The sequence below is a fragment of the Schistocerca americana genome, chromosome 11 (genome assembly GCF_021461395.2).
Source record: "Schistocerca americana isolate TAMUIC-IGC-003095 chromosome 11, iqSchAmer2.1, whole genome shotgun sequence".
Taxonomy (NCBI): Eukaryota; Metazoa; Arthropoda; class Insecta; order Orthoptera; family Acrididae; genus Schistocerca; species Schistocerca americana.
In genome coordinates, this window is record NC_060129.1 from 162,693,544 (window position 1) to 162,710,451 (window position 16,908).

A 16,908-nucleotide genomic window follows, 5' to 3' on the forward strand; every position below is an offset into this window, starting at 1 on the left:
TGTGCCCTTATTGACTGGACATGGTACTTTCCTTTTCGTGGACGATGGAGGAAATGTGCGTTTTAATAGAGCTAACGTGGGAATTTTAAGCGCGCCCGTTGACTAAACAGTGTGATTTACGAACTAGAAGCATCCCTCAACTGCCGCTGGAGTGCGCTGCGATCGTGTATACCACGTTGGGGCCCACGTACCGTATGCACGAGTCGCATCGTCCCTGAGCGTTCAGCAGCACGTTGAACTTGGCACGCTCAACGTTAACGTTCGACAGCACGGTCCGTGTGCCGACGGCTTTAAGGGTTGTTGAGCCAGTCTTGAAAGCGTTGTATACCATTTAGAGGAAATATAGGCCTTGTGGTATTAGTAGTTTCTGAGTAGTTTATTCTGCTCAAGATATTTGAGAGACTCGTCGTAATTCAGCGACTATGCAGCTGCAGTCGTCGCCCCAACAGTATCGACGGAGCCAGCATGCTGGTAGACGGTATTGTAAAACTTGCAGCAGCGGCAGTAAAGTTCAGAAATGGTTGTTGGATCGTGTTCTTGCCATCCACTGAGCATCCGTGCAGTTCTGCTTACGATTCTTTATTGGTTATTTGTCTTTTTGCATGTTGTTTGGTTAGTTTCTCGGTGGTGGTGTCCGAAGTACGTATTATTTCAGACACAAAAGAGATTATAGGAATGCAGTCAGATCGCATTTACCATTTGCTTATCCAGGGGCATAATTAAATCTAACTTCACATCAACTTAACATTAAGAGCTGAGAGCCAATCTTACCAGTGTAGTATATCTAAGAACAGTGTACAATTTGTTTAATTTGTTTTCATTCATGATTTGTTCAATATGATCTAATTTCCATCATGAGATAATTTACAGTAAATACAAGTTGATTCAGTAGTTGGTGGTAGTTAGACGTCACTGTCACATTAGTATATTTTATTCATGTTTACTATTGGCCTCTACCCCAATAGGAATTCTACAACTGAGCTACTAAAGGGTAGGTAAGGAACTGCCCCCTCTCACCCCGGACATTCTGTCGCTCGCAGCTCCCTTCGCTTCGTCGAAGCTGGACCCTCGCTCGCCTGGCAGCGTTTCCAGTTGAGCGGCTTCGGGCGCTGCTCATTCTGGCAATATAAATAACGGTCCACGCAGTGGGGGCTACGTGCACTGCGTCGGTAATTACTTTTTTCGCCCCCAGGGCCGGGCTGCTTATCGACAGAAGGGAGGAGGGGTGGATCTCCCGGGGCCGAGTGATTTCCTTCCACCGCTGCTGGGTGGGGGGGGGCCTCGGTGCCGCTAGCTGAAACACGAGCCGAGCCGTGCCGAGCCGAGCCAGCGGTCGGCTGTCGCCGTTCAGCCGTCGGAAATGGAGAACGCCGCGCAGATTGGCTGCGAAATTGCCTCTCCGCCTAACGCGGTATCACAATAACATGCAGGCCAGCACGTGCCGTATTGACGGAGCTGCCCCTGAACAAACTCTAACATTCGTCTGCTTATTTATTTTCGATCTCCTTCCCTCCAGAAGCACGGTGTGCGTATGAGAGATTTGGTAAAGCGAAAATGCTGCGGACGGACAAACACGCAAAGAACATACACTGATTAGCCTAAACATTACGAGCACCAGCTTCATCATCATCAGTCATCTGCAATATTAGCAGGTCCTTTGCCTCTCCATTTTCTGCGATCCATTGCTTCCTTCTTAAGGTTGCTGTATGTTGTACTGTCCATCATGTCATCCAGTATCTGGAATCTCTTCCTTCCTCGCTTCCTTTTCCCCTCTACATAACCTTCTAAAACTGTTTTTATCAGTCCGTCATTCTTTCTAAATATATGCCCAATCCAATTTCTTTTTCTTCTCTTTATTACATCTAGTAACTGTCTTTTCTCTCCCACTCTTCTCAGTACCTCTTCATTTTTTACTCTGTCCATCCAACTTATTCTTTCCATCTTCCGCCATGTCCAGATCTCAAAAGCCTCCAGCCTTTCTCTGTCTTTTTTCCTCATAGTCCATGTTTCAGCGCCATATAGAAGAACACTCCATACAAGACATTTTATGAGTCTCTTTCTGAGTTCTCTGTCCAGACCGCTGCAGAAGATTCTCCTTTTCTTATAAAACGCCTCTTTTGCCATTGCTATCCTTGTTTCAATTTCTGTGCTGCACGTCGAGTCGGTGTCTATCCTGCTTCCAAGATACTTAAAATTTTGCACCTCTTCTAGTGTTTCTCCATTCAGCACAATTTTTATTTCCTTATTTCCTCCTATTGCCAATACTTTTGTTTATTTTGTGTTAATTTTCATTCCATATTTTTTTCCGTTCGTTGCAATGGTGTCCACCAAATCCTGTAATTCTTTTTCCCCTGTGGCTAGAAGGACCATGTCATCAGCAAATCTTAAGCATTCTACTCTTCTTGCTCCAATTTCTAATCCTTTGTCACCAGCTTCATACACACATCAAAGAAAGTTTTGCATACCACGGTTCCGAGAGTACCTGAACCTGTATAGAAAATTGGAATAGAGATCAACATAAACAACATTTATTGCTCATGAAAATCACACTTTGCATGTTGTACCGCCGTAAAGCGAGACCTTAAGAGGTGGTGGTGCAGATTGCTGTACGCACCGGTACCTCTAATACCCTGTAGCAGGTCCTCTTGCAAGGATGCATGCCTGTATTCGTCGTGGCAGACTATCAACAAGTTCATCAAGGCACTATTGGTCCAGATTGCCCCACTCCTCAACGGCGATACGGCGTAGATGCCACAGAGTGGTTGGTGGGTCACGTCGTCCATAAACAGCCCTTTTCAATCTATGCCAGGCATGTTCGATAGGGTTCATGTTTGGAGAACATGCTGGCCACTCTAGTCGAGCGATGTCGTTATCCTGAAGGAAGTCATTCACAAGATGAGCACGATGGGGGCGAGAAATGCCGTCCATGAAGTCCAATATGCTGCCCATACGGTTGCACTATCGATCGTAGGATGGCATTCACGTATTGTACAGCCATTTCGGTGCGTTCCGTGACCACCAGCGGCGTATGTCGGACCCACATAATGCCACCCCAAAGCAGCAGGGAACTTCCACCTTGCTGCACTCGCTGGACAGTGTCTAAGGCGTTCAGCCTGACAAGGTTGCCTCCAAATACGACGATTGTCTGGTTGAAGGCATATGCGACACTCATCGGTGAAGAGAACGTGATGCCAATCCTGAATGGTCCATTTGCCTCGTTGTTGGGCCCTACTGTACTGCGCTGCACGGTGTCCTCGTTGCAAAGATGGACCTGGTCATGGACATCGGGAGTGAAGTTGCGCACCATGCAGCCTATTGCGCACAGTTTGAGTCGTAACACGACGTCCTGTCACTGCACGAAAAACACTATTCAACATGGTGTCGTTGCTGTCAGGATTCCTCCGATCTATAATCCGTAGGTAGCGGTCATCCACTGCAGTAGTAGCCCTTGGGCGGCCTGAGCGAGGCATGTGATCGACAGTTCCTGTCTCTCTGTATCTCCGCTACATACAACACGAGCCGTGTACGTCCCTCCTAATGGAATGACTGGAACTGATCGGCTGTCGGACCCCCTCCGTCTAATAGGCACTGCTCATGCATGGTTGTCTACATCTTTAGGTCGGTCTAGTGACATCTCTGAACAGTCAAAGGGACTGTGTCTGTGATACAATAGCCACAGGCACCGTCTATCTTCAGGAGTTCTAGGAACTGGGCTGGTGCAAAAGTTTTTGTGATGTGTGTATGTTAATAGTTATGGGGATCAGTTTTAAAATAATGAACAGTCTACTTATTTATCTTCCATCTCTTATTTTTATTCGGCTGCGCCGATAATTAAAGTTCCAGTTTCGAGACATTGTAGAAAGAGAACCACAGCTGAGAATAATGTCAAGTTTGAACAGTGTATTATTTACACAGATCGAAAAGTCATGGAACAAAAAAATAAGTAACGAAAGTTTCACCAATGAATGGCGCCATGAGCGTCAGAATATGCACACTGGTAGACGCCCGGCACATGGCTATTTCTCGGTTTGCGCACGAGGCGTCCAACAAGACTGTCTCAATTAAGGATCGCGTGCTACTGCTAAATATCTTTCACAGGAACGGTTACTGTGCTCCAGTATCGCTACAGAAGTTCTGGACACTTAACGTTCTACATCTACATCTATATACATACTCCGCAAGCCACCTGACGGTATGTGGCGGAGGGTACCCTGAGTACCTCTATCGGTTCTCCCTTCTATTCCAGTCTCGTATTGTTCGTGGAAAGAAGGATTGTCGGTATGCTTCTGTGTGGTCTCTACTCTCTCTGATTTTATCCTCGTGGTCTCTTCGTGAGATATACGTAGGAGGGAGCAATACACTGCTTGACTCCTCGGTGAAGGTATGTTATCGAAACTTCAACAAAAGCCCGTAACGAGCTACTGTGCGTCTCTCCTGCAGAGTCTTCCACTGGAGTTTATCGATCATCTCCGTAACGCTTTCGCGATTACTAAATGATCCTGTAACGAAGCGCGCTGCTCTCCGTTGGATCTTCTCTCTCTCTTCTATCAACCCTATCTGGTACGGATCCCACACTGCTGAGCAGTATTCAAGCAGTGGACGAACAAGCGTACTGTAACCTACTTCCTTTGTTTTCGGATTGCTTTTCCTTAGGATTCTTCCTATGAATCTCAGTCTGGCATCTGCTTTACCGACGATCAACTTTATACACTCCTGGAAATTGAAATAAGAACACCGTGAATTCATTGCCCCAGGAAGGGGAAACTTTATTGACACATTCCTGGGGTCAGATACATCACATGATCACACTGACAGAACCACAGGCACGTAGACACAGGCAACAGAGCATGCACAATGTCGGCACTAGTACAGTGTATATCCACCTTTCGCAGCAATGCAAGCTGCTATTCTCCCACGGAGACGATCGTAGAGATGGTGGATGTAGTCCTATGGAACGGCTTGCCATGCCATTTCCACCTGGCGCCTCAGTTGGACCAGCGTTCGTGCTGGACGTGCAGACCGCGTGAGATGACGCTTCATCCAGTCCCAAACATGCTCAATGGGGGACAGATCCGGAGATCTTGCTGGCCAGGGTAGTTGACTTACACCTTCTAGAGCACGTTGGGTGGCACGGGATACATGCGGACGTGCATTGTCCTGCTGGAACAGCAAGTTCCCTTGCCGGTCTAGGAATGGTAGAACGATGGGTTCGATGACGGTTTGGATGTACCGTGCACTATTCAGTGTCCCCTCGACGATCACCAGTGGTGTACGGCCAGTGTAGGAGATCGCTCCCCACACCATGATGCCGGGTGTTGGCCCTGTGTGCCTCGGTCGTATGCAGTCCTGATTGTGGCGCTCACCTGCACGGCGCCAAACACGCATACGACCATCATTGGCACCAAGGCAGAAGCGACTCTCATTGCTGAAGACGACACGTCTCCATTCGTCCCTCCATTCACGCCTGTCGCGACACCACTGGAGGCGGGCTGCACGATGTTGGGGCGTGAGCGGAAGACGGCCTAACGGTGTGCGGGACCGTAGCCCAGCTTCATGGAGACGGTAGCGAATGGTCCTCGCCGATACCCCAGGAGCAACAGTGTCCCTAATTTGCTGGGAAGTGGCGCTGCGGTTCCCTACGGCACTGCGTAGGATCCTACGGTCTTGGCGTGCATCCGTGCGTCGCTGCGGTCCGGTCCCAGGTCGACGGGCACGTGCACCTTCCGCCGACCACTGGCGACAACATCCATGTATTGTGGAGACCTCACGCCCCACGTGTTGAGCAATTCGGCGGTACGTCCACCCGGCCTCCCGCATGCCCACTATACTCCCTCGCTCAAAGTCCGTCAACTGCACATACGGTTCACGTCCACGCTGTCGCGGCATGCTACCAGTGTTAAAGACTGCGATGGTGCTCCGTATGCCACGGCAAACTGGCTGACACTGACGGCGGCGGTGCACAAATGCTGCGCAGCTAGCACCATTCGACGGCCAACACCGCGGTTCCTGGTGTGTCCGCTGTGCCGTGCGTGTGATCATTGCTTGTACAGCCCTCTCGCAGTGTCCGGAGCAAGTATGGTGGGTCTGACACACCGGTGTCACTGTGTTCCTTTTTCCATTTCCAGGAGTGTATGATCATTGAATTTTAAATCACTCCTAATGCCTACACCCAGGTAATTTATGGAATTGACTGCTTCCAGTTGCTGACCTGCTATTTTGTAGCTAAATGATAAGGAATCTATCTTTCTATCTATTCGCAGCACATTACACTTGTCTACATTGAGATTCAATCACCATGCGTCAATTCGCTGCAGATCCTCCTGCATTTCAGTACAATTTTCCACTGTTACACCCTCTAGATATACCACAGCATCATCCGCAAAAAGCCTCAGTGAACTTCCAATGTCATCCACAAGGTCATTTATGTATATTGTGGATAGCAACGGTCCTACGACAGTCCCCTGCGGCACACCTGAAATCACTCTTACTTCGGAAGACTTCTCTCGATTGAGAATGATATGCTGCGTTCTGTTATCTAGGAACTCTTCAATCCAATCACACAATTGGTCTGATAGTCCATATGCTCTTACTTTGTTCATTAAACGACTGTGGGGAGCTGTATCGAACGCCTTGCGGAAGTCAAGAAACACGTCATCTACCTGGGAACCCGTGTCTATGGCCCTCTGAGTCCCGTGGACGAATAGCGTGAGCTGGGTTTCACACGATCGTCTACAGAGTAGATTTCTAGTCTCCAGAAAAGTCATTATACTCAAAATTCGACAACTGATCGACGTTAGAGATATAGGTCTATAGTTCTGCACATCTGATAGACGTCCCTGCTTGAAAACGGGATGACCTGTGCCCTTTTCCAATCCTTTGGAATGCTACGCTCTTCTAGAGACCTACGGTACACCGCTGCAAGAAGGGGGGAAAGTTATGGGTTATGAAAAAAGGCATTGGTTTGATGACTGCTAAGGGTCTAGAGAAAATTATTACAAAAGTCGAAAAGACCTTCTGAAGTGAAATGTGCTAGAGGGAGGAAAGCAGTTGGTTGATCTGACGTCTGACGAAGATTTGGCCGCAGCACTGCAGCAGGGATCGAGAGGTGGTGTGCGAACACGCAGTGAATGCGAAGTTGTGCGAACGCTGGACACACCTGTGAGTATGGTTTGTAACATCCTACGAAACATGCTGCATTGCTGTCCGTACAAAATTGCCCATGTTCAGGAGCTGCTTGCTGCTGACATGCCAGCAAGACAAACGTTCACTCTGAAATGTCTTGTTCGCATGGAAATTGACAACAAATGGCCATGGAACAATCTGTGGGCAGTCGAGTCCCATTTGTATCCCCAAGTACATGTCAATACGCAGACTTTCAGAATGTAGGTAACGAAGAAACCGTATTTACATCAACCAAAACCACCTCTTTCTGCAAAGTTGACTGTGTGGTGCGGGTTGACGAAATCGTAGGGGGGCACAGAGAGAATCAGCGCAATTTGCTAGTGCAGGTTGCCTACATCAGGAGCAAGTGTACATTCAGGGGGCAAACTATTGTTCTTTTTTGATTGAGAGGTTCTTAACCCATTGTTCTGCTAAGATTATGACCCCCTGGATTCATCTGTCATTTCGATTGACAGATTCTTAACCTATCGTTCTGCTAAGTGGGTCATGACTCCCTGGGGTTAAGGCCAGTATTACACTATCAAATTTCTTTGTCAAAAATTTGATCAAATATGTGATCAAATATTCCATCAAATATATTTGACCAAGATCTTTGATGTAGTGGTAGAAGGGGTATTACACTGTCATCATATTTTTCGTCAAAGTTCAAGATGGCTGACAACAACAACTTGTTATTAACCACAGCAGTTGCATGAACCACAATTGCACTGTGTGCACATGCGGAAGAGAAGCAGGGGAAAAAAGGAAACATACCTGGGTGAAGTTCTGGGTTTTATGATGATACGATAAAAGCGTTCAACTTGTTGCGTGAGCTTATAGTGGAGGACGTCACATCGTACATCAATTACTAAAGAATGGATGAACATACATCTCTGTATGTGCTCAGTGAAGTGTGTCCTCACATTACGAATCACAATACTCACTTAAGAACTGCTACATCTGCAGAAGACAGGCTCACTGTAACACTAAGATTCCTTGCTACAGGAGAGGGTTAGGTTAGGTTAGCTTAGGTTAGGTCTCCAATCTTCTTAATCTGTTTTTGTATTCAGGGTGCCTCACGTTGTAAAGCGCCTCATCAGCGTCATACATCTCTATCAATTTTGTAGTTTTCGACACACACCAATTGTATTTACTGGCAATGTCGTACAACTACGGACGACAGAACGCTGCAGTGATGATGTAAGCCCTCCATGTAGTAACATGTCACATTGCAGTGAGCAGAAGACAAGCGACTTCCTGGATCAAATCTACAGTGAGGCCCTAGATTTGATCAAATATTGGACGATATTTGACAAATTTCCCTATTATACCATCAAATACATTTGACAAACGGTTTTGACGAAGGGTTTTGACGAACTGTTTTAACGAACTGTTTTGACAAAAACTGTTTGTCAAAAACTGTTTGTCAAAACAGTTTGTCAAAACAGTTTGTCAAAACAGTTTGTCAAAACAGTTTGTCAAAACAGTTTGTCAAAACAGTTTGTCAAAACAAGTTTGTCAAAACAAGTTTGTCAAAACAAGTATGTCAAAACAAGTTTGTCAAAACAAGTTTGTCAAAACAAGTTTGTCAAAACAATTTGTCAAAACAGTTTGTCAAAACAGTTTGTCAAAACAGTTTGTCAAAACAGTTTGTCAAAACAGTTTGTCAAAACAGTTTGTCAAAACAGTTTGTCAAAACAGATTGTCAAACAGTTTTTCAAAACAGTTCATCAAAACAGTTCGTCAAAACAGTTCGTCAAAACAGTTTGTCAAAACAGTTCGTCAAAACAGTTCGTCAAAACCCTTTGTAAAAACCCTTAGTCAAAAGTATTTGATGGTATAATAGGGAACTTTGTCAAATGTCGTCCCATATTTGATCAAATCTAGGGCCTCGCTGTAGATTTGATCAAAGAAGTCACTTGTCTTCTGCTCACTGCAATGTGACACGTTACCACATGGAGCGTTAACATCATCACTGCAGCGTTCTGTCGTCTGTAGTTGTATGACATTGCCAGTAAATACAATTGGTGTGGGTCGACAAATACAAAATTGATAGAGATGTATGACGCTGATGAGGTGCTTTACAATGTGTGGCACCCTGAATACAAAAATAGATTAAGAAGATTGGAGACCTACCCTAAGCTAACCTAACCTAACCCTCTCCTGTAGCAAGGAATCTTAGTTGTTTGACAAACTGTTTTGACAAACTTGTTTGACAAATTTGTTTTACAATAGTGTTTGAAAAACTTGTTTGACGAATTTGTTTGACAAATTTGTTTGACGAACATGTTTGACAAACTTGTATGACAAATTTGATTGACAAACTTGTTTAACAAACTTGTTTGACAAACTATAATACCGGCCTAACCAGTATTTGAGAGAAACCCCTACCCCTCCAAGCCCTTTTACCTTTCTGGGAACTTCCCTCACCGATACAAGCACATAATAACAGCTTGATTGACTAGTTAATTAACTATGGAAACTATTAACTTCTGGGGAACCCAAAGCTACCCCTGTCTTTTATCCCACCTGAATATTGGCGGGAAAAACTGAGTTGACTGGCCATTTGATAGGAAATCGATTGCAGTTATGGAATATTGTTTAAAAAGGACCGTGTTTTTTGAGGAGACGAGTCCTTCAAAAAATGTTACCTGTACAGGCACTGGTTTGCACCAACGTCTTTCCAACCCTTCAACAGTGTATGTGTGTGGGTAGAATCGTATCCATGCAAGATGGCGCTCCTCCTCACACTGCACACTGCTGCAGAAGTTTTCCGGAAATGCTAGAAGTATCAGCCGTCATTTCTCTACAGTCTGGCCGTCCAGATCAGCTGGTCTTAATCTGTGTGACTTCTGGCTGTGGGGTTATGTGAATGATGTGTTCAGTGCTCCAATGACGAACGTAGCTGACTTGAAGAAAGCACGCATTGCGCAACGCATTCTGAACATAGCCACCGAGACACTCCGACCTGTTGTGGATTATGCTGTTTCTCAGTTTCAACATGCAGCAGAAAACGATGGACAGCACACTGAAAATGCCTTGCGCCTGCCTTAAGGGAATTAGAAAACCGATGTCCTTACTCTTTTTATGCGGTTTTCGACCTCAGGACAATTAAAAGCCTATTTTTCCTAGCCACTTTTGTACGACCTTGTGGTGGTGGATGGGCTCAACTAACCAACAATTCCTCAACTGTTGACTATAGAACTTGCGCATTCATTCACTTTGAACAGTGTGGATAGTATAATCTGCAGTTTAAAAAATGGCCTTCGTATTGTGAGACATCTGCCATTTTTAACTGACCCCTCTTACGTTAAGACGCTTATTTCGCCATCTATTAGTAAAATTTTCTTTAACGTTTTTAAATCCTTGACGTTTCCCCCTCCGTCAATAATATTCCTGTTAAAATATGACGCCATTCTGAGCAGTGGTTCTCTTCCTACAGCCTTTTGAAACTGGAGCCTTATTACTTCACTGAGTACTGTTTGTATAAAGCGTTTTTGTACTTATTTGCTGCGCTTAGCTTTTAAATAGTTTTTCTGGGAAAACCTAGCGTAGTTTTCGCGTCTCGTATTTCAGTGAGTGTTTCTTGATTATCAGAGTAGCTCATCAGAAGATTATCTTGGGAATTTGTCACCTTATAGAGTAGGGTAAACATAGTCATGTGTAGGGACTGTGGTTGTTGTGAGCGGACGCAAGGAGAATTGGCCACTCTTCGGGGGCAGGTGGAGGCTTTGTCTGTTAGGCTCATCGAGCTCGAGGCGCAGGCGTCGGCTCGTAGTGGCGTTGGGGCAACTGTGGTGAGACCTATGCCTACTTCGGTGGCCTTGGAATCACATGGAACCCCTGATGTCGCTGCGTCTTCCGGCAGTGAGCATCTTACCGGTCAGCCATCACTCCAGGGTGAATGGCGGACAGTGGTGGGCTCGCGCGTGCCTGGCCGAAAGGCGAAGGTGGGATCTGGCCGCGTGGCAGCTGCCTTACCCCTTTCCAACAGGTACGGGGAGCTTCCTAGTGGTGATGACATCGTTTCCGAGCCACCACAGGGTGCCTCGCCTATTGGGCCAGTGGCCGATTCTCCGGCAAGGTCCCGACAGTCACAGAGGGCGGGCCTATTAGTTATAGGGAGCTCCAACGTTAGGCGGGTTATGGAGCCCCTCAGGAAAATAGCGGGTAGGTCGGGGAAGAATGCCAGTGTGCACTCGGTGTGCTTGCCGGGGGGTCTCGTCCGTAATGTGGAGGAGGCCCTTCCGGCAGCTATTGAACGCACTGGGTGTGACCGGCTGCAGATAGTAGCACATGTCGGAACGAATGACGCCTGCCGCTTGGGTTCTGAGGCCATCCTTGGTTCCTTCCGGCGGCTGGCTGATTTGGTGAAGACAACCAGCATCGCACGCGGAGTGCAAGCTGAGCTTAATATCTGCAGCATAGTGCCCAGAGTCGATCGCGGTCCTCTGGTTTGGAGCCGTGTGGAGGGTCTAAACCAGAGGCTCAGACGACTCTGCGACTATAATGGTTGCAAATTCATCGACCTCCGTTATTGGGTGGAGAACTGTAGGGCCCCCCTAGACAGGTCAGGCGTGCACTACACACCGGAAGCAGCTACTAGGGTAGCAGAGTACGTGTGGCGTGCACACGGGGGTTTTTTAGGTTAGAGGGACCCCCCCTTGGGCGAAACGATAAAATACCTGACGGCTTACCAGAGAGGGCATTATCATCGTTGATAAAGAATGTCCGTCCTCGGAGACCAAAAACAGGAAAAGTTAACGTAATATTGGTAAACTGCAGGAGTATCCAGGGCAAGGTTCCTGAATTAGTATCTCTTATTGAAGGAAATAGTGCGCATATAGTATTAGGAACGGAGAGTTGGTTAAAACCGGAAGTGAACAGTAACGAAATCCTAGACACAGAATGGAATATATACCGCAAGGATAGGATAAACGCCAATGGTGGAGGAGTATTTATAGCAGTAAAGAATTCAATAATATCCAGTGAAGTTATTAGCGAATGCGAATGTGAAATAATCTGGGTTAAGTTAAGCATCAAAGGTGGGTCAGATATGATAGTCGGATGCTTCTATAGACCACCTGCATCAGCAACCGTAGTAGTTGAGCGCCTCAGAGAGAACCTGCAGAACGTCGTGAAGAAGTTTCGTGATCATACTATTGTAATAGGGGGAGACTTCAATCTACCAGGTATAGAATGGGATAGTCACACAATCAGAACTGGAGCCAGGGACAGAGACTCTTGTGACATTATCCTGACTGCCTTGTCCGAGAATTACTTCGAGCAGATAGTTAGAGAACCAACTCGTGAAGCTAACGTTTTAGACCTCATAGCAACAAATAGGCCGGAACTTTTCGACTCCGTGAATGTAGAAGAGGGTATCAGTGATCATAAGTCAGTGGTTGCATCAATGACTACAAGTGTAATAAGAAATGCCAAGAAAGGAAGGAAAATATATTTGCTTAACAAGAGTGATAGGGCACAAGTCGCAGAATATCTGAGTGACCACCATCAAACGTTCATTTCTGAGGAAGAGGATGTGGAACAAAAATGGAAAAAATTCAGAAACATCGTCCAGTACGCCTTAGATAAGTTCGTACCGACTAAGGTCCAAAGCGAGGGGAAAGATCCACCGTGGTATAACAATCATGTACGAAAGGTACTACGGAAACAAAGAAAGCTTCATCATAGGTTTAAGAGTAGTCGAATCATAGCTGATAAGGAAAAGCTGAACGAAGCGAAAAAGAGCGTAAAGAGAGCAATGAGAGAAGCATTCAACGAATTCGAACATAAAACATTGGCAAACAATCTAAACAAGAACCCTAAAAAGTTTTGGTCATATGTAAAATCGGTAAGCGGATCTAAATCCCCTATTCAGTCACTCGTTGACCACGATGGCACCGAAACAGAGGACGACCGAAGAAAGGCAGAAATACTGAATTCAGTGTTCCGAAACTGTTTCACTGCGGAAAATCGTAACACGGTCCCTGACTTCAGCCGTCGCACGGACGCCAAAATGGAAAATATTGAAATAAACGATATCGGAATTGAAAAACAACTGCTATCACTTAGTAGCGGAAAAGCATCCGGACCAGACGAGATACCCTTAAGATTCTACAGTGATTATGCTAAAGAACTTGCCCCCTTTCTATCAGCAATTTATCGTAGATCGCTGGAAGAACGTAAAGTACCTAGCGACTGGAAGAAAGCGCAGGTCGTTCCCATTTTCAAGAAGGGTCATAAATCAGATGCGAATAATTATTGGCCTATTTCGCTTACGTCAATCTGTTGTAGAATAATGGAACATGTTTTGTGTTCTCGTATTATGACGTTCTTAGATAATACAAATCTCCTTCATCATAACCAACATGGATTCCGCAAACAGAGATCATGTGAAACTCAGCTCGCCCTATTTGCCCAAGAAATTCACAGTGCCGTAGACACTGGCGAGCAGATTGATGCCGTATTCCTGGACTTCAGGAAGGCATTTGATACGGTTCCGCATTTACGTTTAGTGAAAAAAATACGAGCTTACGGAATATCGGACCAGGTTTGTGATTGGATTCAGGATTTCCTAGAAGAAAGAACACAACATGTCATTCTTAACGGTTCAAAATCTGCAGATGTAGAGGTAATTTCGGGAGTACCGCAGGGAAGCGTGATAGGACCTTTATTGTTTACAATATACATAAATGACTTAGTTGACAACATCGGTAGCTCCGTGAGGCTATTTGCAGATGACACGGTTGTCTACAAGAAAGTAGCAACATCAGAAGACTCGTACGTACTCCAGGAGGACCTGCAGAGGATTAATGCATGGTGCGAAAGCTGGCAGCTTTCCCTAAACGTAGATAAATGTAATATAATGCGCATACATAGGGGCAGAAATCCATTCCAGTACGATTATGCCATAGGTGGTAAATCATTGGAAGCGGTAACGACCGTAAAATACTTAGGAGTTACTATCCGGAGCGATCTGAAGTGGAATGATCACATAAAACAAATAGTGGGAAAAGCAGGCGCCAGGTTGAGATTCATAGGAAGAATTCTAAGAAAATGTGACTCATCGACGAAAGAAGTAGCTTACAAAACGCTTGTTCGTCCGATTCTTGAGTATTGCTCATCAGTATGGGACCCTTACCAGGTTGGATTAATAGAAGAGATAGACATGATCCAGCGAAAAGCAGCGCGATTCGTCATGGGGACATTTAGTCAGCGCGAGAGCGTTACGGAGATGCTGAACGAGCTCCAGTGGCGGACACTTCAAGAAAGGCGTTACGCAATACGGAGAGGTTTATTATCGAAATTACGAGAGAGCACATTCCGGGAAGAGATGGGCAACATATTACTACCGCCCACATATATCTCGCGTAATGATCACAACGAAAAGATCCGAGAAATTAGAGCAAATACGGAGACTTACAAGCAGTCGTTCTTTCCACGCACAATTCGTGAATGGAACAGGGAAGGGGGGATCAGATAGTGGTACAATAAGTACCCTCCGCCACACACCGTAAGGTGGCTCGCGGAGTATAGATGTAGATGTAGATGTAGACGAAGGTATAGGGAGTCTGCATACCTGTGTTATAAGCTATTACTGAACTTCGGTAGATGACATATTAATCTGTCGAAACCTGTTAAAGCAATAAAGTAATCCACTTGTGCAGCTGACGACGGAATATTTTTGGGAAAAATAATATACCGCACTTGCTGCAAATATAATAGCTGTGAACAAAATCATTCTAATGTACGTGTGAATATTGCGAAAAATAATCAGCGTTGGCTATTGAGGACGGGTCCTGAAATGTAGGTGAAACGAATCACTTAGATGAAAAGAAAATTCATACACGGCTAGGAGGAATGAAAAAAATAATAGACTCAACCAAAGCAGTCTGTTGAGCTTCTGAACAGCTGTGCTATAAGGCGTGTTTCAGACTCATGGCTTCACAATTTGACTTTCGAGAACCCCATATTCCCACCAGAAACGTTGCCTTAGGGGACATTTTTGGCAAAACCAGTCCAGTAACGTAAGTGGAAAAATGTAATGCTAAAATCAGTTTACTGTCCCTTCATTAGCGTGCTTTTTTTGTTGTCTTAGCTTCATCATCAGTATTTCAGTTGGTTTTTTTTATTTTTATTTTTTTTTATTGTATAGGTATCACGATGAAGCAATCCCACATGTTGTTTACTCTGTTATACTAAAATACATCATTTTCAAAGATGACATTACAAGTTGGAAATAACATCACATCTTGTTTAGGTATCTCACCATTACAAAGATAATACATAGCTTACGTGTTAGACAACGCATCTCAATATTTAAACAAATGTTTCACTTACATATTCTATAGAAAAAATGTAATATGATCTTCTGTTCTTCAGATGTTTGATGTTAAAAATAAACATTAGAATCACAGATTACAAAAGCTAAGTGAATACTTTAACGATAATGTGTGGCTTTCATCCAGGAATAATACTAATAAATAGTGCACAAATACAATACACAAATGCCTTTTACAGAAATGCAACAAACGTTTATATAATACGACCGTTCATCGGAGTTCGTTAATGGTGAACTCATAGGTTAAACAAGATTGGGTAGTATGAGATAGTGACAGGTAGGAAATAGGAAATGGCAATAGATGGGAAGAGTACAGAGACAGTGTGTGTGTGTGTGTGTGTGTGTGTGTGTGTGTGTGTGTGTGTGTAATTTGTAGTGTAGTGTCATCAGTGCACGGTGTGGCCGTGCTCTTCTATGCGCTTCAGTCTGGAACCACATGACCGCTATGGTCGCAGGTTAGAATCCTGCCTCGGGCATGGATGTGTGTGATGTCCTTAGGTTAGTTAAGTTTAAGTAGTTCTAAGTTCCAGGGGATTGATGACCTCAGAAGTTAAGTCGCATAGTGCTCAGAGCCATTTGAACCATTTTTGTGTATATTGATTCAAAAGTGTAAACAACATCTGGAAGTTACTTCATTGTTACCATACCATGTTTGTTCAAATGCAAGCACCAAATTTTGATGCCGTACTATATTTTAACGATCATCTACGCAAATTTCTCTCTCACAAGTATCCCCCTCCGTCCAGATTCTTTAAAGAATCGAATTCTCATGTATAAAACTAATTCAAATGTGTGATTCCTTTACAAATGATTTAATGTGTTAAATATTTGACGTTGACCATATAAGGCGTTTATGATTGAAGACGCAAAACCCTAGTCATGTTGGTTTCAATAGTTTCGGATTACTTACCACAGACAAATGAAAAACGTTACAAAAGATTTGAAATTATGTATAAAGTTTGTTGAAATCTGAGTGTTCTCGTCGTCAGACTTGGGATGAGTATACTCTGTGGCTCATTTGCACCCCGTTTTAAGGAGAAGCTGGGTGAACATACATCTCAATATATCTTCTGAACTACGTATCGTACGGTTATATAAGTTTGCAGGTACACTCAGTGGTATGTGCGGGTATTCTATGCAAAATCTGTTGTGATTAGATAGACCTAACCGTAAAGAAGTAATAAATTTAAACGTCATGCATGAGGTTTTACTGGATGAACAGCGAAAATTTATTAAGCATTAACCTTCCTTCGTTTCATTATTTCGGGGGTAGGCGGGGTGTATCAGCTTTAAAAACTTTGGGAAGGTTTGAAGTTACGGGTAAACTTTGTTGGAAGTGGGTAAGTGCTCTCATTCTGAGATATCAAAAGAATATAGTCCGGTTAATATCCGCGGCGTGAGTT